This window comes from Quercus lobata, chromosome 3 (assembly GCF_001633185.2).
Source record: "Quercus lobata isolate SW786 chromosome 3, ValleyOak3.0 Primary Assembly, whole genome shotgun sequence".
Lineage (NCBI taxonomy): Eukaryota > Viridiplantae > Streptophyta > Magnoliopsida > Fagales > Fagaceae > Quercus > Quercus lobata.
In genome coordinates this window covers 10,034,089-10,060,233 of record NC_044906.1, presented here as the reverse complement: position 1 = coordinate 10,060,233, position 26,145 = coordinate 10,034,089, and the positions used below count along the sequence as shown (strand labels likewise).

General features: G+C 30.2%; 2 pseudogenes; both read left to right on the top strand.

The window, feature by feature from the left end:
• The first annotated feature begins 315 nt into the window (after positions 1–315).
• Positions 316–10,518, top strand: LOC115980291 (annotated as a pseudogene).
• Positions 10,519–21,599: 11,081 nt separating this feature from the next.
• On the top strand, positions 21,600–23,199 carry LOC115980290 (annotated as a pseudogene).
• The last annotated feature ends 2,946 nt before the right edge of the window (positions 23,200–26,145 follow it).

Sequence of the window (26,145 nt, the reverse complement as noted above, 5' to 3'; positions counted from 1 at the left end):
TGGCAAGAGTTAAAAAAGATAAAGTACAATGTGAAGCACCTAGATACAATCTAAACTCCACAAGCTCTAACCAAAAAACAACTACTCTCCCCCTGAAGACAAAACTCTACAAGAGCTCAACTCAAATATGTACTCCCCCTTTTTGTCACGGAATACCAAAGGGCAATCAAAATTCATCATCAAAAGGGAGGTGGCGGTGAAGATCGTCTAAACTGTGCCAACTCTGCGCACAAAGCATGGATCTTATCGAGCATGTCCACCAAAATCTGTCCATGAGCCGCCTGAACGGTCAAGACATGATCCAACGTACGACGAATGTCGGAACCATCCGAAGTAGTCGGTGGAGGAACATCAGCATCAGCAGCAGCAACACCAGACGTCTCAGCAGCATCAGCACCTATAGAAGAGGGAGAAGGGGGAATAGCACCAGATGACGAACCTTTAGGACGCGAAGGATCAACTCTCAAGTGAGCAGCCCTCTACCTAAGAAAGGTGGCACCTATGGGAGCAACAACATGAATAGGCTCACCAGAAAGAAAACCATCTAGACCAAGAAACAACAAAATCCTATGAATGAAAATAGGATGGATAAGCGCATGCCCTACGGCAAAACTCCTATGAACCTCGTTCAAAGAATGAAGGAACAGATGAGGGAAACTGATAGACGCACCAGAAACAAAAGCATACAAAAACACACGTCGCTCTAGAGGGATGGTGTGGAGATGAGAAATAGGCCACAAAGAATGACACGCTATCCTAAAGAAAAGATAGGCAGTCTCAGTAAGCTCAGCAGACGTGATCCGAGGATCAGAACCCCACTGGATAGAAGACCTAGTGATGTATGACATGACAACATCTAAGGATGGAGACTCATCATAGGGATAGTCAGGCTCCCGAACGACCGAAACCCCAAGAGCTTCAGTCACTACCCGAGGAGTAATGGTGAACTCAACACCTCGTATCCAACTCCTAACAAGAGTGTTGGAATCATAGATGTGGCAAGAGAGATTCGAGAAGAACTCTCTAATTAGGGTGGTCGAGGGTGGATGATCTATCTCTAAGAGGGACAACCAACCTCTAGACTCAAAGTTAGCCCTAATGGCCGAATCAATCTCATCTAAAATCATAGAATGCTCAGCCTAAATCTTACGCTTACTGTTCAGTTTCTCAAAGGCCTCTCTGCTTTTGTCATTCCTAAACACCTCACTCCTAGAGGGAGACTCAGAGGAAGTGGAGGGGGTCCTATGGGCTCTAGTTTTCCTAGGCATAGTGCTAGGATAAGGACCAAGACACAAAGCAAAAAAAACAAAAAACCAAAGGCAGACTGCAAGTTAGCATAAAAAAAATATAGAACAAAAATCTATATGATGCATGAACAAATTAAATGTAGTGATGCATGACCTAATGCAGTGCAATTAAGTTCAAATTAAGTTCAAGTTCATAAATTTGGCTTGAGCATAGAGTTTCTAACAAAAAACCCCAAAATTTTGAAAAACCACTTGATCAATTTGTAATAACTTGACGAATTGATCATTACATAAGATAGATTTCAAAAAATAATGACCAATTTCATCAATTCAACAAGCCAATTTCATCAATTGAAACCAATTTGAATGAAATCCCCAATTCGGATTCAATACAAGCCCTAGAATTTTTTATTTTTCATAAAACCCCAAATTGATCAAATTAACCAACATAGATCATGAATATATCATTGTAGCAACAAAACCTATTGATCAAATTCATAAAACAAGGCTTGATTATTCAAAAATCCCAAATAGTGCATAGTTCGAAAATTACCCAAAAACCAAGAGATTAATGCCTGAAAATGTGAAAAACAATGCAAAAGGTAGGGTAAAATAGACATACCGGCTTAGGGAGAGAGAATCCTTGCAAAAAGAATGGACGAAAATGACAAAAATTTGTGATTTAGCCTTGACCAAGTCCTATGGAGAGAGAAAAAGTAAAGAACTTTTTGAAAAAGTGTTTGTCTGAACTGAAAATCAAATTTTAAAGAACTTCCCATATGATTTTCGATTGATCGAAGTATTAGGTTCGATCGATCGAGACAAATAGAGGATCACGAAAATTTTTAAAACCAATTTCGATTGATCGAAAAACAGACTCGATTAATCGAAACAGACAGAAACACACAAATTTTTGAGAGATAAACACAGTTTTTGAAAAAATTTTAGAAACATCCCAAAGCATTGAAATTGAGGAACAAAATGCATAAGTATGTGATGATATGATTTCCAAAAACAAGAATTAAAGCCCAATTTTCCCAAATTTAAAATTTCTTACATTCTCCAAAAATTTTCAAGCATCAAATCAATTTTGCACAAAATTCAAAGTATTTGCAAACTTGGTTGGTCAGACCAAAAACACACACAATATCATGTACAATTTTTAGCAAAGAGTAATTCGTGTAGTGTGTGCAACTAGCAAAAACTTGAGATACATGTGAGGTGATATGTAAATAGCAATCAATCACAAAGTCTACAAAATTCATCACATAGAATTTAAAAGAGACTATCACCTAAAGAGTTACATCATATAACTCCCACATCTCCTAGAACATAAGCTTGCAATCATGGAAGTTTCTTGAATTTTGCCTCATAATATACATACCAATTTTAATTTATTCAGAAACTTATTAAAAAGCCAAGATAATGTACACACCAATTTTAATTATGTGATTTGGCATCAAGTCTAACAGTGCACGCCAATTTTAAGCATTAAGCAATTAAACCGAGGCTACACCTTATGTTCTTTTTGTGCATGTGATACACTTTCTCGAGCACAAAATCTTACGATATGCACTAAGGTGTTCATGATTGGCTAGTGAACAGTGATGAGATGGTTATTTATGCCTTTCTCTAAAAGTTCAAGTCTGACAGTCAAAAAACATGTGACTTCAAGATCAAGACAAAGTGATCAAAACCATAAACATCTTTCCCACACAACATGCACTGCAAAGCTTCAACTAGTAAAGTGCAATAAGTAAGCTCATCAAGGCTAAACAAGGTACAAAAGACATGTTATGTGAAAATAAATTGACCAACCTTGTTCTCAAAAACCAAGAAACTAGTGCAAAACACAATCTGCTTCCTTTTTCTTCCCTTTTTCCTTTTTTTTTTTAATTAAAAAAAACTAGTATGAAATGTATGAATGTTATGCAATGCAAACCCTATAAACAAAAGAACACAAAACCAAAAAAAAAAAAAAAATGGTCACAAAGGGTAGAGCAATGAAGCACAAGGATCATGTCAGAAAGACTCAATTAGTTCTAGTCTTTTACATCCAAAATCTTTTAGATGCACCACGAGCATTGGAGTTCGTATTCACATTAGTGTGGTTTCCAACTCCAGGATTGGAATAAAGGTTTAAAGCCTTTACCAATTCACCAATGAGTACCATAGGATCTTGTGCTTGAGGCACAAGTACTTTTGGTTTGTTTGCTTTCTTAGTAGCTTGCAGTTTGTAACAGTTTGGATGAATGTGTCCAAACTTTCCACAAAAATGACAAACCCATGCAGGCTTACCATGTGACTTGTCCTTAGAAAGGGTAGGCTGCTTAGGTCTAGACTCTTTTAGATCAACCCTAATCTTTTTAGATGGTGAAACTTCTATGGGTTTGACAACCTCACTCACAAGGGGTTTGATAGTTTCACACACAATCTCATTCACAGAAAGTTCAGAAGAAGATGAAGGGACAAAGTTTATGGAATGCGGAGCAGACACAGAGATGCTTTCAACAAAACCTAATCCAGATTTGTCAGAAGGAGACTTTTGAACACTCAGCATTTGATCAAGTTTAGAATTAGCAGATCTAGCAACAGATAAATCAAGTTCCAAAGATTTAACTTTATCAAGTAATAGCATATTCTTAGTTTTCACATTGTTCAAAAATTCATTAGCATCAAACAGTTTTACAAGCAAATTCTTCTTATCAAGCTCAAGAGATTCAATTTTCTTCAAGCCAAATTCAACATTCATAGCATCCTTTGCAGCAACTTTGCAAAGTTTATTATAGGCCTCTTGAAGATCTACATCCTCAGAGAGTTCCCCATTAGAAAGGTTCTCTTCAGCAAATATGCTCTCATTTACTATAGCAGTCGCAGTGAAAGCAATGATGTTTCCGTCATCATCACAATCAAACTCATCATCAGAAACTTCACCATCACTAAGGGTTACAGCCATAGCCTTACCCTTAGACTTCAAATAGGTAGGACATTCAGATTTCATGTGACCATACCCTTGACATCCAAAACATTGAGGACCCATAGAATTATTTGAAGATTGATCTACTTTTTCTCTAGGTTTATCATTATTGTTAACCTTAGTGGGATCATTCTTCCTAAAGTTTCTAGGTTCAGCAGTGTTCGTACCTCTTACCTTTCTGTTACTATTCTTGAGAAAGTTTCTAAAATTCTTGGCAAGGTAAGCAATCTCTGTAGCAGAGAGCTCATCATCAAATCCACCAACCTCAACATCATCAACTGACTTAAAAGCCATTGATTTGGATTTGTAAGTTTGGGGTAGGTCTAACTCATAAGATTGATGTGATCCTACAAGTTCATTAACAGGGATGGAGTCCACATCCTTACTCTCAGTAATGGCAGTCACCTTGGGTCTAAAGTTTTCAGTTAAAGATCTAAGAATCTTCCTAACAATTTTAGGTTGATCATAGATTTCACCCAAGTTAAAAGCAGAATTAACAATATCATTCAATTTAGTATAGAATTCATCAAAAGATTCATCATCAGACATCCTAATGCTTTCAAATTTTGAAGTTAACTGCTGCAATTTATTGATTTTGACAGCCTTTGTACCTTCATGCACAGTCTAGAGGATATTCCAAGCAGTATGAGCAACCTCAACATTAAAGATTCTCTTAAATTCCTCCATAGAAATAGCGTTAAAGATAGCATTCATAGTTTTGCTATTGAACACGGCTGCTTCTTTTTGAGAAGTTTTTCACTCACTAACAGGAGTAGTGGGCTTCTCCCATCTGTATTCAACGGAGTTCCAAACTCTCTCATCAATCAATTTCAAGAATGCTTTTAACCTTACTTTCCAATAAGCATAATTATTCCTATCAAAGTGAGGAGAAATAACAAGAAAGTGTCCATGTTCCATGACAACAGGGGTCAAGGATCAGCTCAGTGATCAAAAGATTAACAACAAGAGAACAACCTACTCTGATACCACTTGATGGTTTTTAGATCCTTTAAAAACACAATTGGATTAACCTAGGTAATTAGCCAAGTTGTTATTTAGTCCAAATTCCAAATCTAGGTTATCACAATCACAACAATCATATCATGCAAAGCAGCGGAAAGATAAATAATACAATGATGTGATCACCCAGGAAACCAAACCGGTAAAAACCTAGGGAAGATTTAACCTAGCTATCCTCAAGGTAAACCTGAATCCACTATCTTGAAAGAATCGAAGTTCATGCAATAAGACTTACAAGCCCCCACGCTCGACTTCTTATTGCTACCCACCAGTAGAACTTACTGACACGACCACGTGCAAACTCCGAATCCACGGACTCCTTCTTTCTTGGATTCACCACCAGATACAAGCACACCTGCTTGTGTTTCTTTAAACTTCAATGGCAGCAACTGAATTGATCATCAAGGTGTAGATAATATCTTCTCCTTGAAAACCCTAAGTTTGTGTAAAGGAAAGCTCCTCTAGATCTTACAAGAGATTTACACAAACAGCAATATGAGCAACACTAAAACGTGGCTAGGGTTTTTCTTTTATACTTAGGACAAATTAGAAAACCCTAAATGTTTTAAACAAACTAGGGCTGAGTTGGAATACTACAGAAAAACGCATTCTGCCTGAGATTCAATCGATCGAGCCTAAGTTTCGATCGATTGAGCCAGGCCGAAATGCACAGTAACTTCTGCATTAGCTCGATTCCAACTTTACATAAAAGATACAACTTTGAGCAAGTCTAAACACTACTAAACATATTGTTTTGATTATGGTTTGCCAACAATACACATTAGAGTTCTAAATACATAAAAACCTAAGTCTTTAGAACCTAACAAATTTCATGTAAAATTGTGAGTGGTGTTAATGCATTCACTTAAAAGTGATTGTCTATTCAATACTATTAGAAATAATTCTTGCTGCTGGCTGGGTCATGTAATTAATTGGATGTGGTCATTAAAGAAATCCATTTATGAATGAGGAGGAGGAGGAATACATGTTGCGTACACACCTTTTTTAAGGGTTTAATTCCTTCAACTGACTACCTACTATTGTAGTTTACTTTTAATTCTTTTTGCTTCAATCCTTTTATGATGGTTGCTGTTGAAAGGTAGAGAAAGAGTTATTTTTTGGTTTTTTTTTTTTTTGTTATTTGTTGGCTTATAAATTCTGCTCAATTCCTTTATGTGTTTCTATACAGTTTTATAGGTTCTATTCAGTACTATTAGTGGAAGCAATTGGACTTGCTTGGTGATTTTGTTGAAGGAGCTTACAGGTATTGATATAAATTATTATTATTTAAAAGTTTTCATCAATTATTAATATACAATGAATCATTGGATGCTATTAAAAGAGAATTGGATGTCAAATTATAGAATAAATTTTATGGGTTTGGTTATGCTGAGGGTGTGGGGTTAAGTTTGAAATATAACAACAAATAGAACCCAACAATAATTAACTAATATTAGGGTGATTAGTATTTGTTTGTCTTCATTGGGATAAGTATTTTCTTCTCTTTTGAAAATTGAGACTGCTAAGTTTTTTATATTGAAAGCACTGATTAGTTTAATGCCTAAGATAGTAATCAATATATAGTGTACGTTGTCTCATTTTAGTGATTTTAAGCATTCTTTGTTGAAAAGGTTGTTTTAGATGGAGGCAAATAAACTTGAGTTTGAAAGAATTCAAACTGGAAGTTTTTTCCAGATTTGTTATTAGCTTCTCACAAGAGTTTGATAGAATTCCTAAATAGTGTTCATATGGCATGATCTGTTTTCCCACATAACTTAGTTCCTAGGTCCATACTAGAGCTTTCTACCTCCAATTCCCTAAACTTTTAAATTCTAAGTTTGGAAAGATTCTCCCCCTTGCTAATTTTTTCAGGTTATTTTTTCAAGTCTTCTGGTATTGAAGTTTATAATATAATTAAGCCTTTTAATCTCATCTCTTGAGACTATGTATCAAGATATACTTTTTAGGCAGTTAGAAGCCATCATGAATTTATTTATCTTTTGAGACCATATAAGCCATCATGAATATTATTTCTTTTCAACCATGCTTTGGTAATCCAAAGAAGTAAATAAGTTCATTACGCAAGACTTGTATAACATTTTTCCTTCAGGCAATGGTGTGACTTTAAATTTTGAGATATTTCATACTTAATTCCATCTGCCTTGATACTATAAATAAATTACCACTTATCTAAAAATCGTAAATTGTTAGAAACTAATAAATTTAATCATTCAATCAAAATTCTTAATTGCTCTTTCGAAAATCCTATTGCAAGGAGGGGGGAGAATATTGTCCAAAGAATGATGGAAAACTAGCAGTTTATTCATGTGATTTCAAATCAATATCTAATCTAGTACTATATATGTTAAAGCAGAAGCTAAGAGAAAGTAAAGCCCTACAATCAAGGATGTTGGGAAAGGTAGAGATAGAGTTATTTTCTGTTTTTTGCTCCCATGTCTTGTTGCTTGCTTTGTTGTATATGTTCTTCCTGTTGGTTGTGCAGGGTGAATGGGAAAAGGAGCTACCTTTGCTGGGTTTCTTGATTCAATAAGAAAAAGGAGGAAGCTTTATACATTTTTGGTCGTGCTTTCCTTGGGTTTCTTTGAGAGGTTGATCTGACTGCTGTGGAGAGTTGTTGGTGGTCTTTTTGGGTTAGGAAAGGGTTCTGTTTATGGAGTTATGGAGGGCTAGAACAGTGGTACTTTTTGTATTTGTTATGTTACTTTTTTTCTTTTCTATCTCATTTGTCTATATTGAATTGTGCTTAAGAACAGCCAATGCTATTGTCCATTGTACCTAGATATATAAATTACTTTGTTATATACTGCAGAATATGAGCAGCAAGATAGAGTTACAAAAAATTGCCCCCTTTTGTAAAATATGTTAATATCTAATTTTATAAAGAACATTTTTCTACCATTGAGTTGGCTTATAAGACTTGGAATATATGTAGTTTGTTTTAAATCTAACCTACATATGTAAAGGGTTTGTGATGTTTCCTTCCTTAGAGGTATAGAGTATGGGTATGTACACTTTACATGAAATTGTAATTTGTCTTTACACAAATTTTACTATTAATAGAAAATTTCCTGCTACTATTGTTTAAATATGAGCTATGAAAACAAGTTTGAGTAAAAAGTGAAAAAGAGGGTTAATTTTTTTTAATAATTTGATAATTCTATACTTGGTGCTTGTCATGGAAATTGCATTTTTTATGTTGTGTTCAAAACCTGTAAATCAAATTTAAATTGCAATGAAAATATCCTAAATGTTTTCCATTAATTGTTTGATCTTGTAGGGTAATGACATGGTTAACTTCTGCCCAGCACAGGACTTCTTGCCTAGAATTCAAACAGTAAGAAATGATGTACTGTTTACAAACTTTGTATCCTCTTTGTCAAAGATAAAATGGCAAACAGATACGAAAATGCATGGTTATATTATCAAAAACTCCTTTTGTTCCTAGCTAGGACTTTGTAGTATTAGAATGCAAATAAAATGTCTCTTTTTTTTTTTTTTTCTTTTTTTCTTTTTCTTTTTAAATTTCTATGATGCTTTGCTTCTATTGCAGATAAAGGTTATGTTACAAGAAGTAACAAGAGGCATAAAAGGTGCCATGGTTAAAGACAATAAATTTTGCCTCTCCGTACACTTTCGATGTGTGAATGAAGATGTAATATTATAATGCAATAATGATAATTTGATATGATCAAATAGAAATAAATGCAATATGATAGCAACGATATTGTTAACACATAAAAAACATGGTAAAATATAGTAGTTCTCAAATTTGTAGATAATAAGATTGCATGTCAAAATTAATGCAGAATGTTGGCGTACTTAAGGAGAAGGTGGAATCTGCAATGAAATCCTATAAAGACTTCGTATATCCGATGGAAAAGAGGTATAAATTTTTTTGGTTATCTTTATAATAAATTTTAAGATTTCTCCCTTCTTAAAAATATAATTTTCCATTAAGTAGTAGTAAAGTTTGGAAAAAATCCATCATGCAATCATATAATTCATCTCTTTTGATTTTTTTTTTTTTTGGTGGAAGATAGATCATAGTATATGCATGTGTTCAATCATAATTATTCTGTAAAAAATTTATAACTGACTCCAAAATTTTTTGATTAAGACTTATTGTTTTTGTTAATGTTGTATTTTTGTTATATTTTTTTTTGAGAAGCCTTGTATTTTTGTTATAGGTCATGGAAATCCGACCTAATATAAACTGGGATAAAGGTCTTGCTTTGCAATATTTACTTGATACTCTTGGTTTTGAAAATTCTAGCGAGGTCCTTCCTATATATATAGGAGACGATAAAACTGATGAGGATGCTTTTAAGGTATAGATTATCTACTTGATGGTACTTTATTATTGTTACCAATTTTAAATGTGGTGATTCTTCTTAAAGCCTAGCTAGATGAAATCATGCATTTAACTCTTTTTGTTAGTTTTGATGAATGATCAGGCTTGTATTTAGAGCCACACTAATGTAATTTGTGTATCAATGTTTGCAGATGATTAAGAGCATTGGAAGAGGATTTCCTATAGTTGTTTCATCTACTCCAAAGGAGACAGAAGCCCTATACTCTTTACGTGACACAATAGAGGTCATGTCCTTCCTAATACGTTTAGCAAAGTGGAAAAAGGATTGTGGACATAAAAAAACATCTTTGTTTGGTATGTTTAGGAGGTTAATTAGGTAGAGAGATGCTAACTTCTCAGTATGAGGTGTGCTTATTAGGCACAGGTGAACTGGTTCATACTAATTGGATATTGTTACATTGTTATCATATATGGTCAATTGTTTATAGTTATATATGAGGGCTATTTCTTCTTATTTGCCTTTCCCCTATGCCAAGGTTCTAAAAAGTATGATTTTTATATGTACATCAAGTCATCCATGGCCCATGAAAAATCATGTTAATTGTTTTATTAAAATCAGTTTTTTTTTTTTTTTTTTTTTTTCACTTTGAACTTGGTCTTCCTTGTCGGTTATTTGGATCATTCTTCTGTCTCTTCTTCTTCTCAATTATTTAGTCATTCTTCTCCCTTTTTTTTCTATCTCTTTCTATGTTTGCTCTTGATAATTGTTCTTTATCATCAGACCAAAAATATCAATTAGAATTTTTGGTGTAAGAGGGTAGGTGCAGATCAGAATTAGAATATCTAAAACTGGTTTTGGGTTATAGTTCTCTTGTAACCAAACAGCCATGGAACTTGTTCAAGAACTTGGAATACTGCCTGTCCCTATTTCAGAAGAATGACATCCAACATGCATCGCCAAACAACAATGATGAAATAATGCCATCCCTATTAAAGTACTTATTATACATAGCAAACTGATCACTATTGAACTTGCGGAAACCCTTATACGCATAGCTCATGACGTAAATCCCTTAGCAAAGTCGTAATTTTTTAGTAGCATTTAAGGAATCCAAAGAATTTTAAGATTATATATATATTTTTTTAAAATAGAAATTCTATTCTAGAATAATCTCACCAGGGGCGGAGTCAGGGGGGGTCGAGGGGGGCACTTGCCCTCTCTGACTCCACCTAAAAAAAGTTCATAGTAACAGCCTGCAGAAGTTAGCAAAAACTCTATTAAATGCTTAGCCTGTTTGCCCCCTTTGAATATAAAGAAAAAAACAAAATGAGTCCCTAAAATAGCTCTGTTACCGAAAAAGAAAAGCTAAGAAGGTTACACAGCAATTGAAGGATTGACGCCACTGTTAAAACATGCTACATCATTTTGGTTTTAAAAAGAAACTAATATCAAGTCCTAGATTTAAGCATGTCACTACCATTCTTGGAACGTTTATCCCAGCTTTCTTTTCTTTTTTATTTCATAAATTTTCAATTGATGGTAGGTCTTATATTTTAATATTTTATACTAAATAATTAAAAAAAAAAAAAAAAAACTAATGTCCTTGTACAATAGTTTCAGACCCTAAACCGCCACTATCTTCTCTCTCCTCCATCTCTTAGACATTTCAATTTTAAACTCTAGGTCTAGGTTTCTACTACAAACCCAAATTTAAATACTTTGAAGAATAGAGAACAAAAAATTTGAATTGTAGATATTATTTAAAAGCAATCAAAGCAATAGACATGTATACAGCATTAGATATCTAAATTTTAAGGAATCAAATTAGATATCTAAATTTTATGTAATTAGATTAATCTCTTACTTTAATTGTTTGTAACTATAAATTGGTTATTTTTGTTTCGATATGAAATATATATTTGTACTTAATTGAAAATATGGAAAATCCTGAGTATAATAATGAGTTCAAATCAAGTTCTAAATGAATTCTTATACAATTGTTTTTGTTTTTGCCTTTTTAAAAATAGTCTTTAAATCTTGCCCCCTCTGAATTGAAATCCTGACTCCGCCATTGAATCTCACCTAGAGGCTTGAATTTCATTCTTACTCCTCACCTCACAAGAATTTGTATTTCAAAAGTGATCACTTGTATTTGTAAAGTGATCATCATGTTAAGGTTGCGGGGTGATAATATTACATTTTCAAAATATCACAAACCTTGTTTTTTCTAATAAAAAAATTAAAAGAATTAAATAAATAAAACATAAACCTTAAAGAACAACCAGGCTGTTTACATAGAAATGACTTATGTTTCTCAAAAAAAAAAGAAAAAAGAAAAAAAAAAAAGAATGAGAAATCCCTTATTATATTTATATATCAAATTAAAACCTTAATAATTTTTTGTCATTGTTTTCGCACCTAGGATGTGCATGCTTCCACATGACTCTATCTCTTTGATTCCAATGCCCAATCTTATATTAATTGTATTATTTAATACATCAATTATATACATTATAGAGTGATGTAAACCCTATGATGTCACATAGCAAACAACGTTTTATACACGTCATACACATTTGAGCTTCTTTAATACCCCCAAATAAATAAGCATTTTGATGTGTACTATTTCTTTTTTTTTTTTTTTTAAGATAGTTTCAACTTATGGCGTCTACTCCTAATAATAGCTCTTTATCATTAGATCAAGATATCAATTGGTTTTTGGTATATGCGAAAATTGAACTCCAAATATCTTATTCAACTATCAAAAATTTTACCAATTGAGTTAACTGGAACCAACATTTTAAATTAATCTCTTATTCAACTATCAGAAATTTTACCAATTGAGTTAACTGGAACCAACATTTTAAATTAATCTTAAAAATTTGTCATTATTAGAAGTATAAAACACATAATTTACTGAAATACATATGTACAAAAGTTGTTTTGCCTTCTATTGCCTTTTTCAATTATCCATAAAAAAACTTGTTCTCTTTTTTCTCCAAATGATTACATGTGTCCCTTTGTTAATGTATTCAACAATTACAGATGTTATCCTTAAATTTAGTTTCAATGTCAATTAATTTTTTTAGTATAAAATATAAAGAAATATTAATATCCATACAAATATACAAAATATATAGAATGGAGGTTTAGTAATTAATTTTGGTATATTGACTTTTCTTTCTCCCTATCATTCTTCCAACCTCTTTTCTCCCTTTCTTAATTCTTCTTTTTCCCCCATAGTTCTTCACCATACTGTTACTCTTTTTCAAACTCTTCATCTCTCTTTTTTAAATCTCCTTATTCCTTTGTTTTTATAAATTTATTACTTCTCTCTAATTCATTCCACATTCTTCCTACAAAAAGAAAATATATTTCTCTCTCTCTCTCTCTAATATATTTCTCTCTCTCTCTCTCTCTCTCTCTCTCTCTTCTTCTTCTTCTTCTTCTTCTTCTTCTTCTTTTTCTATGTATTTATTATTTTATTTGCCTTTTTTTTAGCACATTTTTCTTGCAACTTTACTTTAGGTTGATACGTTTTAGTGTTTTGATACCCCATCACAAGCCCCCATTCTTATGAATTTGGTTTGAATTTTGTTTGGATATATATATATATATATATATATATATAAAGTTTGGGTAAAACTTGTTTTTTTTTTTTTTTTTTTTGGCTGAAAGTAAATACTTGTTTTGAAAGTGAGAATTTAAGTTTATATAATAAAATGCTTGACTTGGCTATTTATTTGATTGTGTTTACCAATGAAAGCTTGAAATGTGTGAAAACACAAGAGTTTGTTTAGACCCCCAATTCAAATTACGGCTTGTTTGATTTTACACTAACTTAATACTAAGTGCGGAATAGTGTAAACACAAGCATATAAGCACGAGAGCTACTCTAATCCATATTTAAAGCAACACAGTAGTAAAATGAAATAAACAAGAGTAGGGAAGAGAGATGCAAACACAGATAACACCGAGACGTGTTATCGAAGAGGAAACCGAAGAACTCGGAGAAAAACCTCTCTGCAGCCCTCCAAGCGGTAATCAATCCACTATAAATTTGAATTTGGATGTTATTTTGGCTTTCTTTTTTGTTTCAATTTGTGTTTAAATTAGGTTTTGGATCCTAAAAGTGTATGTTCAAAAAACAATTCTTGATTTATAAATGTTTAGAGAGATAGCATTTTTTTTTTTTTTTTTTGGATATAGGGTGTGAAATTTGGATTTTATGAATTTTTTTAATCAATATTAATTGCCAATATCTAGTGAACTTTGATGATGTACAACCGACAACCATGAATACTGGTATCAACGAAGACACAAATGGGATTAAAGAAACATAGTTTGTATTTTACAAATTAAGCATATCTATAAAATAATTCATGAGTTTGCTATTAATCATGGTTTTCAGACTCGGACCGTTCAATGAACCGTAAAAGGGAAGATTCAAGGTTTTTAAGGTCGGACCGAGATCGAACCGTGATCAAACCGTGATGATGTCATAATTAATTTAATAATTAATTATAATATAAATAAATATATTAAATTAATAAAAATTGAAAGATTACCTAAAATAGTTCCAAATATTTGACCATTCAATCCAATAAACTTTTTTATTTTATTTTTATGGAACCCAATATAAAAGTTAATAGACATTTCCCATAAAATTAATTGGAAAAAAACAAGTTAATAAACATTTCCGATGAAATAGTCAAATAGTTCCAATTACCTAAATTAGTTTCAAATAGTTCCGTTTGGTTACTAGTTTGTCTCCCAATAACTTTTGTTGAGAGACCCAAGGCTCCGGTACTTCACCCATTCCCCCATGAAATTTTAAAAATAAAATATAAACTAAAGCTCCCAATAACTTTTGTGAAAGACCCAAGGCTCTGATACTTTACCCATTCCCCCATAAAATTTTAAAAATAAAATATAAACTAAAGCTAGAAGCCTAGAGGAGTGTGAAAGGAAAACATTGTTTTGTCCACCGGATTAAAATGGAAGCCCATGAATATAGCCTGTGGTTGACAGTCAGGTTGAGTAAATGAGAAGGCAAAAACAAGAAATAACAAGAGAAGAGAGGAAGACAGAGAAGGCAAAAACACAGAAATAACAAGAGAGAAGAGAAAATGAAGAATACTGAGACAGAGAAAGAACAAGAGAGAGCGATATAGAGAAGAAGAATGAGAAGAAACTATGATGTGATCTCAAGTCTCAACGTCTAACAGCATGTTTGAAGTTACAATAATGGAGATCTACTTCTGTAAGCTTGTAGATAATGTTGTTGTTGTTGTTGTTGTTGTTTTTTTTTTTTTTTTTTTTTTTTTTTTTTTTTTTTTTTAAGTTCAGATGAAGTAGGGAACCATGAGAAGCGGTCTGATTACAGTTCTCAAAACCGTGAGGTTCGACCGTGGTTCGCACGGGTCCTTACTTTTTGCACATAGAACGGTTCTTGAAGCTAAAAGAACCGCAAAAATGAACGGTTCGAAATTTTTCCGGTCGGACCGTACGGTCCGGTCCGGGTTTCAAAACTATGATATTTTGTTAATACATGCTAGATTGTATAATAGTTTGAAGTCCGTCGCCTATAAAAAGCTTGGTATGTTGAGGGCAGAGAAGCAAAACTAGAAAGATAATACAGTTTAGTCATCCCTCTATACCTTGTGTGTTTGAGTGTATTTATACCTCACAAGTGTTTGGTGCGGTGGTCCTTCACGAATCATTAGTTACATGAAAAGATGTGACAAAAATTATACTCCAACAATTTTTTTTGGTGGAACTAGATTCTTTCAGTAAGTTTTTAAACTTTCAAGTGACAATTAATGTTTTTTACATTGCAAAATCATGGAAGTTATTGTGTGAAACCCAAAATAGGGGGTGTTTGGTATATGTACTTAAAAACATGTATTTTGTTGTTTGAAAACATGTGTGAAAATACGTGTGGGTGAAAAAGTGTGTAAAAATATATATAATATTATTTAAAAACTAAAAAAAATGGTTTGAAATGGTGTACCAAACACCCCCTAACTCTTTGAATTTTTTTTTTTCTTTGAGAAACTCTTTGAACTTTCTAAACGGTCAAACTGTTCACATTGCACAAGTCCTCAGGCGTATACTGGGCCCGTCCTTTACAAAAGACTAGTAAGTTGTCCATGTGATGCACAGATAATATTGTAATATTTTATGCAAATTTATTTTTGGAAAATATTATACATATTTTATAGCATATTTATTATAGAACTTTGTTAGTAATGAGTTCATCATAAAAAGTAACAATTATAAATTGCACACATATATTTATTATAATTATTTTGTTCAAGTAATGAGCAATAATTAAAACAACTTTGGAGTAATATTGTATAATAAAAGTTGATAAAAGCAAATTAATTCATTCTACATTTTTTATTTTTATTATGTGATGTAGTAAAAAGCTTCATTATGAAATCTTTTTTTTTTCTTCAATGCTTTGTTATTGCGGTATGATGACGCTTGTTATCATCATTAGTTTCTCCATCTTCAACGTTTGAAGTTTGGTCCGTCCATATTTGTTCAATTTTAGAGCTTTCATCATTTTTTCCTTTTGTTGCATCATTTGTGTTAATAACTAATGAATTGGCACTAGGAGATTCTTGATTGGATCTTACAAAGTTTGGACTTTGTCACTAAGATTTTTCATTGGTATTTGCATTTATATTAAATTTCAATGATGTGATAGTTTTTTGTAAATGTTTTTATTTTTTATTTTTGTTAATTTTGGATAGTGCAACAAAAAGAATTAATATAGCATGTTAGATTGTGTATTTTTTTTTTCTTCCATACCTTTTTGTCATTTGAAGGTGCATAAAAAATCTTAGAAATTATGTAATTTTCAAAACCATCCTTTAGATTGAATTCATTCAAATGAAGTAGGAAAATCCATTTTTTCCCAACATTTTTTTTATTTTCAAATCATGTGGGATTCCTTCTCTATTATCAATAGTTTTACAATAATTTAAATAAGTTGTACCTCAATTTATTTTTCAGCAAAATCTCTTGTAGATTTATTTAGGATTTTCTCAGCATCTCGATCAAATATCACAAAATTTGCTTTGTCAGTTGCATAAAAAGCTTCAATTTGAATCCTATATCTGAAGTAGTTTGCAATTGTATATATATATATATATATATATATATATAGTAGTTATAGTGAGATAAATATATTATAAATATTTGGAGAGTATATAGTTAAAGTGAGTGCCTCTGACTTTGGGATAGAAAGATTTGTTTTTGTTTCACATTTTGCACACCAAAATGATCTTGCTTGTGGTTTGACATTCCTTTCACAAAGTACGCACAAAATGTAATACCAATCCATTGTTGTATCAATGTTACTTATTGTTGCAATACCCTAACAATTCACATCTTGCAATGAATTATGAATTTAATATGTATTATTTTTTTAAAGTAAATAAAATGATATATTATTATTTTTTTTTACGTAAATGATGAATATAATTTGAAATGATTAACCAACCTGTTTCGTAGGATCTCATTCAATGTTTTTTTATCTTTACTATTGTCTTCATATTATTTAAAGATAAATCCTCCTATGAAAATTGTTTTGGATGTATTTTTGGTATTTCTTGTATAGGACCATGTTTTTTACCATTCCTATCATTAATTTTTTTTAAGAAAATATTAAGTTAATGGAATTTTGTGAGATAGTATATGCATTTATTAGACTTTTTGTTATTATAAATTTTAGAAATATGCACTTGTCAATTATTTCAACAACCTCAGGGATCTCAAGATTTATATATATTTTTGTTGTACTCATCGATGACAAAGAATTTGTCTGCATAAATTGCATAGAACGTTATTAATAGACAAAAGCATATTGAATTGAAATTGGGGAAAAACGGAGGCATGATTTCATGAGAATGAGACTTTCTAGAAGTATCATCTATACATGGGGAAGGAAGAAGAGAGTTTGTAAGAGGGTAAGAGTTTTTGCTTTGATTTATACGTGTGAATGGCCAAACTTTGGTCATAATATGTAAGGTAATAACTGGGCTTGAGTTTTTCATAAGGTTTGGTCTACTTTTAAAAGGTAGTCCATTTTGTAGTGAATAACTTTTGGTCTAATTGTCAAGAACAACTCATATTTGATATAATAGTAAAAAGAAGTTACTATGATCTATTGAGTAACAATAAAAAATACTTAATAAAAATAGGAAAAAGATGGTAAATTTATATAATAGTAAAAATAAATTACTATGATCTATTGGGTAACAGTAAAAAAAATTTAATGAAAAGAGATAAAAAGGGCTAAATGCAACATTAGAGTGCCACATGGCAGGACCTCATGCACTCTCACATGAGGTCTCTGCTTTTATATATATACTAGTATTATGCTCGTGTGATGCACGGTTTAATAAAAAATATTTTGATAATATAATTAAATTTAATAAAAATAAAATGAAAAAAGAATTAATTTAAAATTTAAGATTTAAAAATAAATTGTACTCCTACACTTAAAAGAAATTTAATTTTTATTTCTTATTTTGATATTTAAATAATTTGTTTTAGTGTTGATTTCATTCAAATGGTTATAAGTTATATCAACCCTAAACCAGTATATGTATCCATGTGTAACATTCTAAATTAATAATAAATAAAAATATAATACTTTAACTTAATGTAACATTCCAACTTACTAATAAATAAATATAAGACCCTAACTTAAAGTAATGTTTGTAATTGTATTGTGTTTTAACCTTTAAGAACACATATATTATTTTTTTAATCATAAAAAAAAAAACATAGATATTAATATTACACATGAAAAAAATAATGAATTCAATAACTAAAGCGGTTGAAAAAAAATTAAGCCAAAACCTCAATTCATCAATGAAAAAATATCCAAATTTTTTAGCTTAAAAAAAAAAAAAAAAAAAAAACCAAGGTTAAGTAAAGATAGACTTACATAGAAATTTGGACGGATGGATTGTCTCGTATCCAATTTCATGTTTGACAGAAAATTTTGGTTTTAATTAAAGAATATAGATTACATGGAACAAAGCACCAAACAAAAGCCATAACAAATTAAATCCATTATAAAATATTGATGTCAATAACAAATAATCATGTAATAAGAAATTAAAAAATACAAATATATTGCTTGCTATATTGACTTCTAAAAAAAACATTAAAAGGTGTGATCAAACATAGAATTTCAGCCTATCTGTAAAACTTGTTGATAAAAATCATATTATACATAATAAAAATGCAACAAATACACAAAATCTATTCAATTTGATGAAAGAAAAAAAATATTACCTGCAAGGTTGTAGGTAGGGCAGAGAGGGAAACTTAGCACTTTTCTATTAAGAAAGCTGCAACATCAAAAATAAATACTCATGAAAAGCATTACCACACCAACATTGTTAAAGCCAAAAAAACAAAAAGTAAAGAGACAAACACGGCTAAACAAAATAATACCTGTATTGTATTTTAAGTGAGATGAGATTTTAAATCTTTGTTTTTATAAGGAGGTAACTTCTTAATCCGATAAAGTTTGAATTTAGATGATTTATACTTAAACTAAATCTCCTTCGATCATTTTTATTGGATAAATATGGACAGAATTTTGTATTAGTATAAAGAATGAAAGTACTAATAAGGATAGACGTTTTTATTTTAATGAATTAAAGTACAAAACTACAAATGAATGGTAATTTAAATAAAATTGATAAACATTCAATGATTGATTAAAATTTCGTGTACATCCTAAAAATTGATTAAGGATTAGAGTTTAAGTTGATAATAATAACTAAACCTCTATTTTATCCAAAATATTGCAATTTTTAAAATCTAAACAAAATTCTTCAATTTTTTTCCATGTAGTAAAAATTTAAGAAAGTGTGAAGCTAAAATTAAAAAAAAAAAAAAAATATATATATATATATATATATATATATATATAGGAGAAGAAGATAAGAACAAAAAAAATATATCTATTCTTTTAAAATCTGAAAAAAAAAAAAAAATCCGACAATTTAAGAAGATAAGAACAAAATTTATGAAAGTGTGAAGCTTAAGAATAAATATATCTATATCTATATCTATATATATGTATATATATATATATATATATTTTTTTTTTTTTATTAATGGATGAGAAGAAGTTAAGATGATATTAAATTATTGAGTTTTTGTGTCTATCAAACTTTATCTAAAGAAGTGCTTTTAAATTAAAAATTTTATCAACTTAGAAATTATAGGAGAAAAAGATAAGAGCATAAAAAAATTATATTTATTTTTCAAAAATCTATTAAAATTTTTGCAATTTGGTGAAGCCATGTGGCACAACCACGACGTCTAAGCCCAACTTTTATTTTATGAAAGTACTAATAAGGATAGACGTTTTTATTTTAATGAATTAAAGTAGAAAACTACAAATGAATGGTAATTTAAATAAAATTGATAAACATTCAATGATTGATTAAAATTTCACGTACATTCTAAAAATTGATTAAGGATGAGTTAAAGTTTATAATAATAACTAAACTTCTATTTTATCCAAAATATTGCAATTTTTAAAATCTAAACAAAATTCTTCAATTTTTTTACGTGTAGTAAAAATTTAAGAAAGTGTGAAGCTAAAATTAAAAAAAAAAAAATATATATTATATATATATATATATAGGAGAAGAAGATAAGAACAAAAAAAATATATCTATTCTTTAAAATCTAAAAAAAAAAAAAATCCTGCAATTTAAGAAGATAAGAACAAAATTTATGAAAGCGTGAAGCTTAAGAATAAATATATATATATATATATATATATATATATTTTTTTTTTTTTTTCCTTAATGGATGAGAAGAAGTTAAGATGATATTAAATTATTGAGTTTTTGTGTCTATCAAACTTTATCTAAAGAAGTGCTTCTAAATTAAAATTTTTATCAACTTAGAAATTATAGGAGAAAAAGATAAGAGCATGAAAAAATTATATTTATTTTTCAAAAATCTATTAAAATTTATGCAATTTGGTGAAACCATGTGGCGCAGCCATGGCGTCTACGCCCAACTTTTATTATATATAATATGATAATATGATATGATATATATATATATATATATATATTGATGCATGTTAGTGTGAAATAAAAATAACAGATCTTATCTTTTACATTTTTTGCCCCAATTTAATAACACATGTGACTGTGATTTAAGAACAATTACTATCATATTGATTGACTCACCATTTTTACTCTTTCACTCACAATTGCATATATCACAATTGCACTAGAAATTATGGTACAAAAATTGTGTCCTAACAAAGAGTTTTATGGCTCAACTGGTTAGCACAATTTGATATTTTCAACAAAAACCTTCAAGATTCAAATGACCTTCTCTCATTGCAACTATTGAATTTTTAAAAGTAAAAAGTTGGGTTTGTAAACTTTCTCTAAAAATGATAATCCTTCACAAAAAAAACAAAAAAAAAAAAAAAAAAACCTAATTGGAGTAGTGTAATAATTGTTTTGTAAGGTTGTTTCTATCAAAGATGTTCAAATTTTCAATTTCTTAACTAACGAATAAATATAAATATAAATATATATATATATATATATATATATATATATAAAGACCCCGAATATTAAATCAATAAAAAGTCAATCCAATTAAAAAACCTAAACTATTTTATTAAAAAAATCTGTTGTAAGTAAAGTATTACAAATTATTATTGACCATAAAGATGATCAATAATTTTTATGCATAAAAGTAAGAAGAGTGTATTAGTTGTTATCAAATTAAAAGAGAGATACAAAAATTTAATTAATAATTTTGTATTTCAAAATCAAGAAGAGTAATTTTTACATAAAAAATTATGATATATAAATTTAAATAGATGTTATTTAATTTATATCTAAATATAGATAGGAATTCACTTCAAATCATTGTTTCAGTTATCAAATTCTATTGGGCTAGCTTTGACGATAATTGGTATATAACATAATAAAAGTAGTGTCAATGATGGACTCGGGTAAGAGTAGTGTCACTCTAATCACAATAAGTTATGTCAACATTTTAGAAAAATGACGTCCTTAGGAATAAAATCATATGTTTTACTCTTAGTGTTCCACTTTGTACTCTACTATATGTCCTTTTTTTTTTTCTTTTTTTTTTCATTTTAAACTTTGATTATTATTATTATTATTATTATTATTATTATTATTAAATATAAACATGTGACAGATTATAATTGGTAGAGCATATATAAAATGGACTATTCAATATGGGACAAAAGATTTTTATTCATGTCCCTGGCATTACTTGAAAAATCTCCACTTCCTTAATATAATTTTAATATATGTATATGTTTACTAGTTGGACACCTCGTAGAAATTAAATTTACTTGGTTTGCATGTTAGTTTCAAATCACAAGAGAGAATCCATTTCACTGTACATTTTATTTCTTAAATCAAACAACATATTTGTCGCATCAGAGTTTTAAATGGTAAAGCAATTGATAAACTTTTAAATTTGTAATATTTAATCCAAACCATGAAATATGTTCATTTCAAATGTAGAGGATCATTTTCCTGGCTAACTATTCACTTTGTATTTTCAAATAAGCCCACCTATTTCAAGTGCAAAAGATTGATTTGCAATTAGTGCATACTAGTCGGTTTCATAAGATATTATTTTGTCCTTCTTTGGTGTGATAGATGGCGAAGACAATCATGTGGAAAACATACCCGGGATTTCTTCAACTGATTTAGAAGACCTACGAATCGTATTTCATGAAAACAACCCAAAGGGAATGGAAGAAATCTTGAATTGCTTTTCAATGGTGTCCAAAGCACAATATCTTCTTGTTAATTCCTTCTATGAGCTTGAAGCTCAAACATTTGACTCTTTGAAAGCAACATTTCCTATCCCTGTGTACCCTATTGGTCCTACCAACCGTTACTTGGAACCAAAACTTGATCAACATAGTTCCTTTACAACTACAACAACTATTGACTATCTAAAATAGTTGGATTCCCAGCCTGCATGCTCTGTCTTGTATGTTTCATTTGGAAGTTTCTTTGAGCTCTCAAGCAGTCAAATGGATGAATTCGCAGTCACGCTTTGTAGTAGTGGTGTTCGGTTCTTGTGGGTGGCGCGTGGGGAAGCTTCTAGGCTGAAAGAAACTTGTGGTGGTGATAAAGGGTTGGTAGTTCCTTGGTGTGACCAACTAAGAGTGTTGTGCCATCCTTCTCTAGGGGGATTTTGGTCCCATTCTGGATGGAATTCAGTCCAAGAAACTATTTATGCAGGCATTCCTATGCTTGCTTTTCCCTTATTTTTGGATCAAGTTCCTAACTGTAGGAAAATTGAGGAAGACTGGAAGATTGGGTGGAGGGTAAAGAGAGCAGAGATAGGAAGTGAAATTTTGGTGGCAACAGAAGATATATTACAACACATTCAAAGGTTTATGGATCTTGAAAGTTGTGAGGGAAAAGAAACTAGGAAAAGAGCAAGAGAACTTAAAAATATGTGTGACCAAGCGACTGCTAAAGGTGGATCATTTGATTCTCACTTGGATGCATTTGTTAGTGACTTTTTAGTAGGCAATATCAACCATTAAGAAGTTTCGTTATTTTGTTGTCATTAATAACTAGACGAATTGTAGTGATTGTAATATATGTAATTTTTGGAATACCATAAATGCGTACTCTCTCGCTTCACATAATTGTGGGTCCCACTAATTAAATTTATGGTGAGACTCACAACTTATATTAGAGGGGAGAGTGCGCATTTATGGTACTCCCTGAATATTCAATAATTTTCCGAATTGGTGTGACTTGTTGAACATAAATATGGAATTAGTAGTAAATGTATAATACTATTATTTCAAATAAGTTTATGTGATAATAAGTTTTTTGCAAATGGTTGATTTAGCCAATTTAATGCAATTAAGACCTTAAGTTGCTTGAGGTGATTAATGGCATTATCAATATTTTTGTAATAGTGGCGATAGTTACATACTATGTATACGGGACACATAACTGAAAATCATGTATACAGGACACATGATTTTAGCTAAAATGTGTGATTCAGCATTTGTAACAATAATTAGCATTTCTGTAATTTCAAACTTCTATATTTTGATGGGCCTCAAGACAAGTGGTTGCAGTTTCAGGTATTTCTAAATTGATGTACACTTTTGTTGCACTTGTAGATGACAAATAGTGTTCCCCTGTATTTAATAAAATATGTTAATTATGTAAAAGAAAAGATATGTTTAAAAGTAGTTATTACCTCTAAATGTTTTCACAATAGTAGATGTCACTATTATGACAAAGGTTCCTGGATTGTTGGTGTAAAAATTGTCCTCAATTTTATTCGATGTTGGTCCCTAGAGAGTAATTCTTATTTTGATTTTTCTGTGGCAAACAAATATGTCAGTGATAAAGAGTTTGAAGTAGTATTATGCAATGAATCCATATGTACATGCTAAAGCTTACTCTGGATTCATGATATCTATATTTCTCATTGGGACAGTAGATCCTTGAACATGAACATTTTCTAGTGGTCCAACACCAACTATTTTTCCAATGATGTCTGCAGCAAATAAAGTTGATTAAGTAATTTGAAACATAATTATTTGAAAATAAATTTGAGACTTTTTAGGCTACCTGTCAATTGTTTGTTATTGTCAAAGCGATCCACAATTGTTCTGTAATCAACAAATTCAAATTTATGTTGAGAGATTGTAATTTCAGCCTCTTTTATCTCCTCAATAACTGTTGTACGTAGAAAGTTTATTTCCTTGTCTTTACTTATAGGCCGATAGCTATCTTTTTCCTTGTAAGTATCTACTCGAAAATTGGACAGTGAATATAATTGTCCTTCTCGTAGTTGTTCCTGAAACTTCTTAACATTGTTTTTTTGAATTGTCGCATGTATTGTGTCATCCTGGTACTTAAAAAAGTAATTTGTTAGTGACAATTTTAGTTTTAAGGTGCAAGTCGAGTAAAGAAAATATGACAAAATAGAATCTCAATTCAAATCTAACCTGTTCATCTATAAGAACCATGTCCAAACTAATTAGTTCTAGATTTTTTCGGTTGATAGCTTCCCACATTCTTGAAAGTCCGACTCTTACCTTCCAATTCTCCCTTTTATTTGAAAGTTGCTTGATGAGATTGTAACTCATTTTTGGAACTGATAATATAGTCATTAGTTGGACCCAATTGAGTTGAACTATTGTTAGAATGGAAATAGAGTAATGAAATTGAACGCTTTATATAACTAACTAAGCATATCTAAAATTTGTAATGATCTTTATTCATCTTATGAAATAGAAATAAATAGTTTTGAGATGTAGTATACATACCTTGTACATAAGGAAAATTTATTGTCCTTCCAATATCTTGTAGCTGGAAATTCTATTTCTATTGTTGCAAAGTACGTTGTGTTGGTAGTTGTAATTTGTATGGTATGGTTATGAAATAGAAATAGATATCATGGGTTTCTTAAATAGTTACAGATGTGGTTACATTGGTGGTATGTGAAAGGATCTCCCCCTCCCCTCTAATGTTGCAATGGAATACGAAGGCATTGATTTATTTTAGTCTGAATTAATTAATTATTTAATTGTAACGGAAGTAATAATGGCCTTAATTTTTTAAATATAATGTATTTAGTGGTTAGGTCAATTAATTGATACCAGGATGAAATCTAAAGTTGATCTGCGCAAAAAGGAGATATAATTTAAAATATATATTATGTATATGGTGCTTTTGCCTTTTTGAATATGTTTTTTGAGTCTTTTGTTAATTAGGTGGGTTTTTGTTTTGTAATTTTGTTCTGCTACTGAAGGTTAGTGTTACGGATCTTCCAATCAACGTGAGGACATATAAACAAATTTTTAAAAAAAAATTTGTGACTTTTTAAAGAGTAGAAAAAAGAATTGCCATAATTATTTCTTCATAATTTTATTGTTTAGTTATAAATATGTAAATTAAAGCATAAGAATACATAAATGCAAAGTTAAATGTAAATTTAAAACCATCCATGATGAATATGTATAGACAATTTTTGAGGTTTTTTATTTTGTATGAATAATTATTTAATTGTCTAGTTATTAATGTCTAAATTAAGTAGATGAACTTTTTAAATATAAAAATGAAATACATGAATTTTTAATGCTTTCAATTATTACCAATTATTGATGAAACGAAAACCACAAACTTGATACTTAATTCCCTATTATTCATTTCTATTTAATTCATGAATTTATCATTTGGGAGTCATTAAGCAAAATTAAAGTCATATTTATTATGGGTCGATGCAATAGCAAAGCAAACCGAAATCATAAAAAAAAAAAAAAAAAAAAAAAAAAAAAAAAAAGGAAAAAAAACAGGAAATTTGTGACTTTTTAAAGAGTAGAAAAAAGAACTGCTGTAATTATTCTCTTCATAATTTTCATTGGTTAGTTATAAATATGTAAATTAAAGCATAAGAATACATAAATGCAAAGTTAAATGTAAAATTAAAACCATCCATGATGAATATGTATAGACATTTT